Genomic DNA, 12837 nt, shown 5'->3' with positions numbered 1-12837 from the left:
TAATTACTGCTGTATGTAATTCCTATGTTTCTTAAATAACTATTTTGTCTGATAATGCATAGATAAGGATCATTTGTGAATAATAGTTATTTCCTTATCTTCTTATGTCTTATTTCGGATAACCTGGTGGCATTGGATAATCATTGGTGCAGTTGCAGTAGCAGCAGATGCATATGCTTGTTGGTCCATACCATCATTTGCATTTAAAATGTGATTTGCATACTGTGGAGTGCTATCAGAAATATTCTCAGGAGGCCCTGTTGAATTTTCAGTCCTAAAACTGATCTGTACAGCAGCAACACAAAATTATTTCCAAAACTCCCATCGATATAATTTGCATCACTATACATAGTATTCTGAGTTTTTGCCTCCAAAATCTCTTAAGCAGACAACAGTAACCTCTCTCATAGTTTTCCCTGTTGCAAAAGTTATTAAATTCACCCATTCTGCCTACAGGGTATCCATCCTGAAGTCTTCCTTCATGCCTCCTCTGTTCCTGGGACAACATGAAACTCTGTTTTTGACGAAATTAAGCAATTTTGGATTAAGTGCTTGATTAGCTTCATGAAGCACAGAGATATAGTCACTCAATGGCTTTCTATTGTTAGTTTAAAGAAAATGTGTGTTGAACCTGCCTTGGTATCTCGAGCGGTTCTTCCAATTGGATGAATTTAACCCTCCAAGGAGTTAGTCATAACTGATGACAAATTTCACATCTTCAACATCTAGCTCTCAGGAGGCTATATCTGTAGCAATCAGAATAGGAGCTTCTCCTTATTTCATTTCAGTTAGAATCCAGTCAAGTCCTGTTGACTCTTGTGACCGTGGATTCCCATGGCTGGCCACCCATCTATCCTCATTTTTCTGCTAAGTTCATCTTCATTGTATCTTTTTTTTTTTTTTTTTTGGTTTTAGTGAAACAGTAGTTTTATTCTTCTCACTCATGATCTCTTCAGTCAAGTGAATAGGTTTTTGATTCTTTTCTATAGCATGACACACATTCACAAACTGAAGAATGTTATGTTTTGCACTCAGTTCTAGTGCACCAATATTTATGTAAATATATTATTTCAGCAAGTGTCCTACTGCCTTAGGCGCTAACCTAACCCTAACTCTAACTGGTAATTTTTCACTCCTTTTCTTAATTAGAAAATTGATTAGAAAAATCCTGCAAATTTGTCATTAAGCTAGATGCTACATGGATATTCATACAAACTGAAGTTGCATTTGTATTTTAAGCCAAAAATAGCATCGTTGGCATACATTAAGCTATAAATGGTTTGCTCCAGTTAGAACTTCTTCAAATCTCAGTCATTTTATATTTTATTTAATAATTTTTCTATATAGTGATCTTTAAACTTGTGCTTCAATTTTTAAATTATTTTTAGTTTACTAAAGTAATGTAGCCAACTCCCAGTCTTTTTTTTTTCTATAAAGATATATTTATTTATGCATACAGAACTGGGGTACAGACCAGAGGTGCAGGCTCAGTGAGAGGATTCACCAGAGACAGAGTGGGGAGCAGAACAGCCACATAGACAAAGTACCCTGCAGAGGGGAGCAGCGGGCTAGTCAGGAGAGGACTGCTGTGCCATGTGAGTCACCTCCCTGGTCAAGGATCCAACTCATGCTGAAGTGGCAGCGGCTAGCTTCATAGTACTGTGCTCTAACCATTGCACCACCAGGGAGGACCCTAACCCAGTCTTATAAATATTGTGTGCCTGTGTGGTAGGCACTACAGCAGATGTGTAAAAACATGAATACATACATAATAGGAGTCTTTGTGTTATTACTGTTGTCAGTACAGCAGATGATATCTACTTAAGCATATGAAACTGATTTAGAAAGTAAATATAAATATTATTCATTATTGAAAAAAAACTGTTAAAAAATGGACCCAATTTAACATAAATAAACTAAGTACCCTTGCTGTTTTTGTTTTTAAAGTAAGATGAATGTCATTCTAGATTAAATCCATATTATAATACAAAATAAGTTAGTTTTTAGTTCCTGTATATTAATTCAGGAGCCCATTCTTATTCTTTAGAAATTTATTTATTTTCACATAGAAGAACTTGGGTTTAGGACAGAGGTCTGGGGTGGCAGAATGAGAGTATTTCCCAGAGACAGAGTAGGAAGCAGAGCAAGTGGATTTACTGAAATACTCTGCTGAGCAGGAGAGACAGGAGAGGTCTGCTACACGATATGTGGGTTAGCTCCTTGATCAGGTATAGAACTGAAGGCATAGTGGATAATGCTGAGGCTTAACCCACAGACCACCAGGGAGGCACTTTTTACTTTGTTTTTAATACTCCCCCTGTTGTCAAATTATGTTAATTTAGTATTTATTTATTGAGTAGTTTTCAACCTTTAGTTAAGATGTTCTCGAGTTTTCAAGGGTCTATCAACTGAATAATGGGTGAAGGTGTCCAAGATCACTGACAAGATTTATGAACACAGGTAGCACTCACTAGCATTCCAGTTACTTCACTAATTCCCTGGTCTTTCAAATAGCATACCTTATTGTAAAAATATTTGCAATATCGGGCCCTTCCTGGTGGTGCAGCGGGTTAAAGCACAGCACAAAGAAGCTTAAGCCACTTCTGCATGAGTTCGATTCCCCGCCTGCCCGGGAGAGATCCACAAGACGTGGCAGACCTCTCTTGACCCGCCCACTGCTCCCCTCAGCAGTGTACTTTGTCCATCTGCCTGTTCTGCTCCCCACTCTGTCTCTGGTGAATCCTCTCACCCTCCGCATCTCTGGCCTGTACCTCCGTTCTGTACGAATAAATAAATAAATCTTTAAAAAAAAAAGTATTTGCAATATCAACAAATTAAGTGAATGATTCTTCAATGAAAACAAGCTGTTTTGTTACAAGCTTTTAAAAACTGTCAAAATATAAAGAATTCGCTTATTTTATAGATTGACTTTTTGTCCTTTGTCCTGGCTAAGTTCACTTAATACTAGTAATTGCTTTGTAGATTCTTTAGCTTTTCTATATAAACAGTCCTCTCATTTGAAAATTGAAAGTTTTATTTTCTTCAATACAACTTAATGAATTTTATTTCCTTTCTTTCTTGAATTGCTCTAAGTCCTGTAGTAAAAAATTGTAATTGGCTTTTTCCCAATCTTAGAGGAAAATAGCTCATATTTCACAATTAGGTTTGATGTGAACATTAATAATCTCATTGCTGTGAGCATTAATTAAATTTTTACTATACTTGTTTAATCACAAACTGTTTAGCAACTCATCCTTCTATGGATAATCTCTTTTAAAAAATAAAATTTCAAAGTAAATTGCAGATATCCATTTGCTGCCTCACCCATAAACTAAGCATGTATATTATTAACTATGTTCATTGCATATATATGTGTATATATATATATATATATATATATATATATATATATTCCTCAATTTCTTTTTTTAAGTAAAATTATATTCAGTGAAGTGTTGAATAATAGCCCTTCCTTCACAAGATATTTAGATCGATCTTTCCAATATGTGTCACTTGACATATGGTTTAGTTTTAATTGAGGTCCTAAAAACTCATTAGAAATTTTTGCCAATTTCTTCTCTACTTGGTAGAATGAGAATGGGGTTATTATTATTATTTTTTTTTAAACCAGGAATAACCTTTCTATCAGAGAAACCTATCTACATGGCAGGTAAAGATCTAATTACAGAACATCTGTTATTCATCAGTGAGTCATTCTTTCCTCATCATGTGAATTTTCCTCTTCTCTCCTTGAAGTTCCAGGTCCTTATCCTATTCCTTAGCTCAAAGATAAACTACATCCATGTAAATTCTCCATATGTATGTAATTAATTTATTTTCTTCTACTAATCTGTCTAATGTTAATTTGTTTGCTCAACTAGCCAGAGACAAGCCTAGAGGGCTAAGGGGAAATTACCTATAATCATTTTATTGACACAAACCTGAATTATATCATCTCATGATATTTTGACAAATGCAGGCACATATGTATCACAACTTCCTCTTTTGGAAGACAAAATGCATTAGCTAGTTAAGGAGATAATTTTATTCAGGCTGTTGAAGTAGAGAAATCATTTATTAATGATGAACATCTCCAAGAAATGGATGCGAGTCTATGTGGGTTTTACAAAGGTAAATGAGGAATAAGTATATCAGCCACAAGTCTTGTCATCAGAGTCAAGGTCCAACTGCTTACCACTCAAAAGCCTGTACACCAGGGGTAAGAATTGGCGGAGGAAATCAGATTTATTTAGGTTTCAGCAACCTGAGGAGAAGATGGGTCATTGTTTCAAAGAATTTTTAAAGGGACAAAAGCTTGGAGGAGAGGCATGTGGGTCAGGAATTTTGTTTTTATATTATCATGACCGATGGCCATCTGACATCATTCTTCCAGGACTCCGATGCTTTGCTCCCATTTTTTTTTTTTAAGTAAATGGAGGGTTAGTATTTGCTACAATATTTCTGTGAGGTAGAAAATATGTATATTTATTAGAAAACTGATTGAGTAGTAGTCTGATTATTTTCCTTCTAGAAGAAGTCTGGAAATTCAGATAAAACACATTGTTTTTATAGGTCTAGTATTACCTATAATTATTTTATTGATAAAGCCACTGTTAGGCGTTAGATTACAAAGCAACTGTTGTTATGGCAGTGATCTTGTGGAAGTCATTAGGAAGGATAGAGATAGGTCTAATCTGGGAATGAGAAATATGTGAAGGCAGGGTATTTGTGTACAACTAGTTAGTTGTGTCCAAGTAAACAAAACATAAAAGTGGAATTTCTTAGCTAGCTTTGTTGTTTCAATATACGTGGTTCAGGTAAAGTTTTATTTGCTATTTGTTGCTGTTGCCATCAGGTGAGAGAGTAATAAGCAACCCAAATGAAGCAAAGAAAAGGTGAAAAAATTGTTCCTTAAGGAGTCTTGTTGATGACACTTTTGAACAATCAAATGAATTATCTTTTGAGAGTTGGTGACTAAAGTCTGTTGAATGTCCTAGGTATTTTAAAAGAGGGATGCCTGAAATGAAAAATAGAAAGTACTAATATAAAAGGATTTTACTAAGGTGAAGAATCAGGAGTGAAACCGTGAGAGTAAGCAGTCCAGCATATTCGAAAAAATGAGTGAAGGAAGAAAAACCTGATTATATTTGCACCTCTCATTTAGTTCTTGCCTCTCATTTGGTTCTTGAGACTCTTAAGTTGGGATGTTGATGATCTTGGTGATACTGGACATATTATTTTCTTTTTTCTTTTTTTTTTAAAGATTTATTTATGCATACAGAATTGTGGTACAAGCCAGAGGTGCAAAGGTGGTGAGAGGATTCACCAGAGACAGAATGGGGAGCAGAACAGGCAGATTAATGAAGTACACTGCTGAGGGGAGCAGCTGGAGGGTCAGGAGAAGTCTGCTGTGCCATGTGGGTCACCTCCGGGACCAGGAATCTAACTCACACTGAAGCGGCTGTAGCTCTCTTGCAGTACTGCATCCTTACCCACTGCACCACCAGGGAGGGCAATGGATACATTCTTTTAAATGGTCATGTATAACCCAATAATTTAACTTTCCAACTTTCCAAAGAGAATTCTTACCCATGCATTATATTCTGTGATGATGTGATTTTTAGATTTTACACCAAGTTGTCTGGCTTCAGCTTATAGAACTTCAGAACTTAAGTAAAAAGGTCAACTGCATGGCAGTAAGGACTTGGGGCCATTAGATTTTAAATCATGATGATGCTAAGTCAGGTGGGGCAAAAAAAAAATAATAACTAACATATTTAGAATACTTGAAGCCATCCTACTTCAGTATACTAGAGAAAAATGGAGGATCTTAACATTTAATAAGGATCGTTAATTTGTGCAAGTAATAAAATTTAGTCCAATTTATATTTAACTACCAAAACTTTTTTCCCCCAAAGTTAGAGGGGAGCTTATAACATCTCTACCAGGCAAGACAGAGTTTGTATCACCTATCAGAGTTACAGAATAGCTCAGACATTGAAGAGGGTTAGATTCTGATAACACAGACGAATGTGTTGAAGGTAGTAAATAGTTTTCTTTGAAACATAATGTTTCTCTCTAAAGATACTCTAACATTAATGACAAATTATGTTAAAGAAAAATTATTCTTCATCATAAAATAAGGTGGTCACCTTAGATTTGATGTTATTATTCAACAGATGCAGCAAGAAAAGCAGTGTACCCTAAAGATCTTAAGTTTGCTTTGCTGGAGATTTTTATAGGACTTTTCAGATGAGACTTAAAAAACAAAACTCTTTTTTCAAGTTCCCCACAATGTCTTAATGTCTGAGCCTGCCAGGACATGACATTATTTCATCATTTAAGGCTGGGGGCTCCCTAAGTTTATTCTTATTTATATCATAGTTTTGTGTGAGGTCTTCTAGAGAACTGTTAAGGATATGTGCCCTTAGTTTCAACCTTCAGTGTTAATTTTAATGTCTCAAGAGTGAGCTATCCTTTCTGAATCAGGAACCCTCTTTTGTCCTGCCCTAAAACATAGCAAACCCACAAAAGTCTCTAGTGCCTCAGCCTGTTGCCCAGACAACATCTTTACTCTTTCCCCATAACATTTCCTGGGTTTGGGTACTTATAATTATGTTAAGAAGACCCAAGAAAGGCTAGACATCAATAGTTGGTGCCACCTATGTTAAATAAGTGCCATTGAAAGCATTAATAGCTACACAGAAGGCAAAATCCTTATTTAAATGAATAGTTAGCCTTGAGAATAATGCTAAATAAAGATAGGTAATTTCTGTGTGTTCATTCATTCATTCTAGTCGTTAGCCAGAATTCTGTCCTTAGCAAGAAAATATATTACTACCCACATCAAAAATAATCCTGTTATACTTCCAAAGCACTTAGCAACCTTTTACATGTCATTCAGGTGTAAATTAGTGAATGTTATTTTTTCTAATCACAGTTGCTATCATGATGTATTAACGGGGAACACTAATTGAATAGCCCAAACCTTTGAATGAAATAGCTTTTTCAGTCAGCTCTGGTTTACCATATCATGGCAGCATTTCATTAAATCCTCATAAAGTGTAACTGATTACTTAAAATGTAATAATTGACTGTCAGTGGAAAAGAGTGATATGCTTAGCATGGGGGGAAGGGTAAATTTCTGTCCCTTGCTATTCTACCTGCTGTTTTTCTCACAGTCAGAGCATCTCTTTGGTATGAGAGGGAGGGAAGCTGAAATGTATTGACCCCTTTGTAGAGCTGGGGATATGAACCTAAAGGCTTCAGAGAAACATAGCACATGCTGAGAGGCCCACAAAGCCCCCATTATTGCTGTGTGGGCAACTTGGTTTGCATCTCATTGAAAATGTTGTCTTGCACATCAACATAAGCAATTAAAAAATAAAAGAGGAAAAACATCCGCCTGCTTGTTTAAGATGCTCAGCAAAAGAAGGGAAGCTTGGCATTGAAAGGGGAAGGTTTGTGCTATCAAACTTCCATGCTCACCCCCCTCCTACTGAAAATTGCCTGTAAAGCAACTCTTTAAAAAAACCTTTTAAAAAAAGGAGAAAGCTCTGAAAGAATCTTTTATGTCTGCTAAGTGTAGGTTCATTAACCAGTATATAAAGAAATGAAATTTTGGTTCACTTGCTGTTATATTAATTTCAAAATAAATTGAATACAATGTATTTAATTTCCCAGGATGTCCCCCCAGGGCATGGGTTCTATTTATGAGCTCAATAAATACATAATACCAATCTGGACTGATAGAGAAATAGAAACATAAGGCTAAGAAAAACTAACAAGGAATTATCGAATTAGGAAGGAAGAGTAGGATGTGTGAAATGAATGCAGGGTGAGAAATTAGGGAATGGGACTGCTATGAAGATCTCCAAAGTTGTACATAAAGCATGGGAGAAGAGGAAGTATCAAAGAGATGACCTCATTCCGTGCCTCACCTCTTCCATCTCTGTCTTCCCAGGTCTGCAAAATCCAGTCCCCTAATATTCCTTCACTTCAGGATGTCTCACTCTGTCTTCTTAACCTCTCATGCCAGTCAGGAAGTTCAAGGATGTTCCGGTCTCCCTGCAGGTGAATTTGCCTGAGAAGATGGGGAGTCATTCACTCTGTGAACTGCACATACTGTGTAATAATAGAAGGGAATATTCTCTCAGCTGGTTAGTGCTTGCATTCTAGCTATCAGCATTGAAGTCTCAGTTCAATGAGGGGACAGAAGTGTAGTTTGCAGAGAACTTATGTGAATGAAGGAGGCTATACATGCTAAGTGTGATTGTCTGAACTTTAAGCAAAATATGCAAAAGAAATGTGTACACAGTTCATTGACATCAATCTCAGAAACTATGGTAGTGGCTGTCCAGTAAGAAGAAATAATGCCAATAAATTTTGCTTTTCAGAGATAGCTTGTCATATTTGCCTTAAAGGTTGCCTGTGTTTTAAGTGATCAAGAAAAACAATAGCTGTGAAAAGTACACTTGTAATCATATCATAAAGACAGAATATATATATATATGACTTAGAAGGTGAGAAGCATGACATAAGCATAAAGAGTTCATGTTAATATATGCCGTTTGCCATTTCCTTAAATTTCCAGAACATATCTACAATGCAGATATTTTTATTCCCATTTTATGAACAAGAAAGTCAAAGACGGAGAGGTTTGCCCCAATTAGAGTACAAATGAGGAATGAAATCATGATTTAATTCAGCTTTGTTTAACCCGAGAGCCTGTGCTTTCTCCATTATAATACTACACTATCTCCCAAGGAAGAGCTACATCTATTCTTACTACTGTAAGTTACATGATAATAATCTGTTGAGGACCCTGCTCTTTAAGTTCAAATTCACTTCTCTTTGAATTGTTGACATGTCTAGGTAAGTGCCCTTCCTAGTGTTAGGACATTGACTGCTTCTGACGTTTCAATAACTGTTAAAATATATTGTCAGTCCTCTTTGTCCCTGTCGATAATCATGATACTGATTTACAGTAGTATAAATGTTTTCCAGTTTTTTTGAACATTATTTAAATGCTTTATAAAATACATACTCTTTTGTGTATGACTTCTTTTGCTTAACATTACGAGTGTAATATCTATCCTTGTTTTTATAATAGAATGCTATGCAGCAATGAGAGTAAATAATCACAGTATTCTGTTATGTTTTACCAAAATTTATTTATCCATGCTGCTGTTGATAAATGTTTTAGTAGTTTTCAGGTCAGAAGAGTTAGGAGTACTGCTGCTTCAAAAATCCCTGTTATATACATTTTGGTAAATGTGTGGACACCTTACTCGTCTATGTAATATACCTGGATTGGGATGGTCACAGGTATGCATGTCTTCAGTTTTGTAATTTTTTTCAAATATTTTGTGAATAATGAAGATTTGCTTATTTCAATGTCACCCAAAGTAATTTTATGGAACAGAAAGGTGCTCACATGTTTTGAGAATCTGTAATGTGCCAGAAACGCTCCTGGATATTTTCCTGGCACATTTCAAAAACAGCTGATGCCATGCATGGCTGCCCATCTCTTTCCTGCGCCATCATGACCAATGTCAACTCCAAAGGCTCAAACCATGTCCTCTTGTTTCCGGTGGACTCTGACTAGCACTGTGGACAGCAGGCTCCGTTAACTTCTCACTATGCTCTCTCTCTGCCCACTCTGGCCCCCGCTCTTTCTCAGTCCTTACTGTCCTAACATATGTTTATTCACTATGGTTCCTTGTTATTGAGTACCTCAGGATCTAGAATTTGTAGACAACAAAGTGACTTTCAGTCCTGGTTTCTCAGAAGCCAAACTGCTGGAAAATCATCCCTGCAGTTTCCTTTCTCTCATGTGCCCCATTTCTGCCCCACTCCTATTTCTCTTTGTGCTAAATTTCTAAGCCTACTATACCTCAAGGTGGCATGACTTAAAATGTGATTATTTGGCAGACAACCAAGGAAAAGTGTGTGTGTGTGTGTGTGTGTGTGTGTGTGTGTGATTTCACTCAACAGCATGCCCTGACCCGAGTCACTAAATTTAGTGACACTCTCGAGTCAGCTGTACATTAGATTGTAGCAAGACTGGTCACTTGGTCAAATCATTCTTTGATGCTCAGTTGGGAGGCTTTGGTGTTTACTTATCAGTAACATCTTTATTCTCTCATTCAATCATTGCTACTACGTGTCCCATATTCTCATTTTCTTTGCTTGCAAGTTCCTTACTTTGATGGCTTTCACATTCTGATGGCAGTGCCTAAGGGTACACTTGGGACTAGTTGACCCCAAGAAGACAAACCAGATCTCTTTAGTAGTTGGTGGGCTAAGACTCTGTTGCTTGTGTTTTCCCAACTATGCTAGGAGGTGTCCAGCTGGATAAAATTTGGAACTAGACCCGAAATATAGCAAGCACACCAACTTAACACTTCCCGTATGTGTGAGCCTGTCTCCATCCTGTATTTAATCATAGTCAGCCCACCCACTCACCCTGCCACAGCTGCCACACACAAGCCATTCACAGAGAGCATCTGTTGCCCAGACAGTGTCCTGATTACATCTGCTGCTGTCCTTGCACTTTCCTCCATGGGAGAGTGAGTCCTAGGTCCATTGTCCCAGTTTCTCTTTGAGTTCCTATTTTTAGCCCCCCTTCTTGGCAGAGTGGTCCTTGGCTTCCTTTTCTATAGCAGCTCTACCCACTGCTCTAATTCTGGTTCTCCCTAGAGCATTGATCTGAAGAATCCCACATGTCTAACTATTGTCACTCAGAATATCACCTTTCCCATAAGACATTTAATTCAAAGTTTTGAGACAGCAGTTCTTCTTTAATATAAAAGCAAGAAACATCTATTAAGCGGGGCATGTCGTTTTATAGGGGTTTGAGTGTGTTCCAGGCGACATATTTGAACTTATCATTTATATAGTGAAAATTGAACCCTTGTTATGGCTAATGTCATGTTATCTTTTAAAGATATATTTTTTAAAAAGTTATAGAATAGGCCCTCCCTCGTGGTGCAGTGGGTTAAAGCACAGCACTAAGAAGCTAGAGTCACTTCAGCATGAGCTCGATCCCCACCCCAGAGGTGGCCCACATGGTGCGGCAGACCTCTTCTGGCCTGCACACTGCTCCCCTTAGCAGTGTACTTCATTGTTCTGCCTTGTTATGCCCCCCACTCTGTCTCTGATGAATCCTCTCACTGCACTTATGCTTCTGGTCTGCATACCAGTCTGTATGCATAAATAAATCTTTAAAAAAAAGTTAAAGAATATAGTAGAATGTTGAGTAATATAGAGTCAAAGTTCTGTTCTTATATCTGCCACTGGTTCTCAGTTTTTTATCCACTCACATTTATTTTTATAATCGCTGATCCATAAGGTCCCCTCTGGATATATGTGTCAGCAATCTATGAGGCTATCAGCAGGCAAAAATAATAGTATTTCAAGATCTAGGTTTTCTTGTAACTTCTTGTAAATTTTGTGGATTCTTTTCTGTTGCCCTAGAATTAGGGAAGTGTAAGAGCAGTCTTCCAAGATAATTACCAAGACCATACAGATTGGCAAAAAGCTCTTACTCTGAAGTACTGGCTGGTATATGACATTCTGTCTTTGCATTATTTTCCACATCTTTTTAACTCAATTTCTTGTATTTTCAGTAGAAATAGGACATGGAATCTTAAGGTATACCAACAATGATTTCCTTTATCATTCTATGCTTTGGAACTTTGCTTTAGGTACTTTTAAATGAACAGTCCTGAAATCTTGAAATTAAACTGCCAGTTATTAGAGATGATATTTCATGCCTCACAGGGGGCGCACCTTCTTTTCATATTGCATTTGTGATAGACAGTTCTTGCATGAATAATAGAATGGCCCTGAATGAATTCACATCAGCTCTGCCTCAGGGAGAAATGCAAGGTGAGCTTCATGACTCCTAGTGTGATCCTTTGCCTGTTGACATTACTTTTAAACTTTTCTTCCTTAGGCTGCAGCCATGTGTATTAAATAAATGATAAACACCATTTCTCTCACAAGGGCTGCTCACCATTTGAGCTACAAAGAATGCTTTGCAGGTAGTTGAGAGGTTAATACCACTGAATTATTTATTTATTCTGTGTAGTTTAAACATCCCTATTTTTTTAGCCTTTCTAAGGACTGTTTCAGAGTGGAGGGAATATAGAATCTCCAGCAAGGACACATTACTAAAATGGCCTCTTTCTTTGGTGGAACAAAAAGAACCTGGGTAACAAATTTTGTTTCTTATGTTATTGGAAAGGACTTCACATTTTCCCCCCAAGAAAACTGTTGGGTTTGAAAAAGAAAAATGAAAACAGAAACAAAAGAAGGTAACAGGCTGTATTACCACAAGGAAAGACCCCCAAACTGCAGACTTCCTGAAACCCATGTTGTAGAATATCTGAATTTTTTATATTGTTGTTATTCAGATGCAAAGTGTATGCACTGAACAAGGACTTTGTTGAAGGGTAAATAAGAGGTGAAGTCCATCAAGCATCTCCAAATTTGAAAATGGGAAAAATCATTGCACAGGTTTCTGCTTTTCTCTTCAATCTCATTTCTGTTGTGACTTGTGGCTTCAACTTTTCTTCTTGTTTCCCATCTCTTTAATTTTCAGCATCTTGCAGCACATTGAACAAGCCAACCCAGAATTAGCCAAAGCTAAGTTATTCCATCCCACATATGCACTATGTGTTTCCTTCAGAATTCATGTTTCTAAACACACGTATCTGAATTTTAGAACTCTGGATAGAAACAGCCTAACTTTTATGGTTTCTTACCTTCTCAACTTGGAATCTACTTGTCTAACTTGCAAAGAATATGACAACTGTTTCCAGTTTATAGACT

General features: G+C 36.9%; 1 protein-coding gene and 1 pseudogene across 6 annotated transcripts in view; one reads left to right on the top strand and one right to left on the bottom strand.

The window, feature by feature from the left end:
* Positions 1-12837, top strand: part of SEMA6D (sema domain, transmembrane domain (TM), and cytoplasmic domain, (semaphorin) 6D) — a 569283-nt gene that overhangs the window by 78402 nt on the left and 478044 nt on the right. The gene's annotated exons all lie outside the window — the stretch shown is intronic.
* Positions 110-12837, bottom strand: part of LOC101622827 — an 81507-nt pseudogene continuing 68779 nt past the window's right edge.

The sequence above is a fragment of the Condylura cristata genome, unplaced genomic scaffold, assembly GCF_000260355.1.
Source record: "Condylura cristata isolate star-nosed mole 26May11 unplaced genomic scaffold, ConCri1.0 scaffold00023, whole genome shotgun sequence".
Taxonomy (NCBI): Eukaryota; Metazoa; Chordata; class Mammalia; order Eulipotyphla; family Talpidae; genus Condylura; species Condylura cristata.
This window is presented reverse-complemented; position numbering and strand designations above follow the sequence as displayed.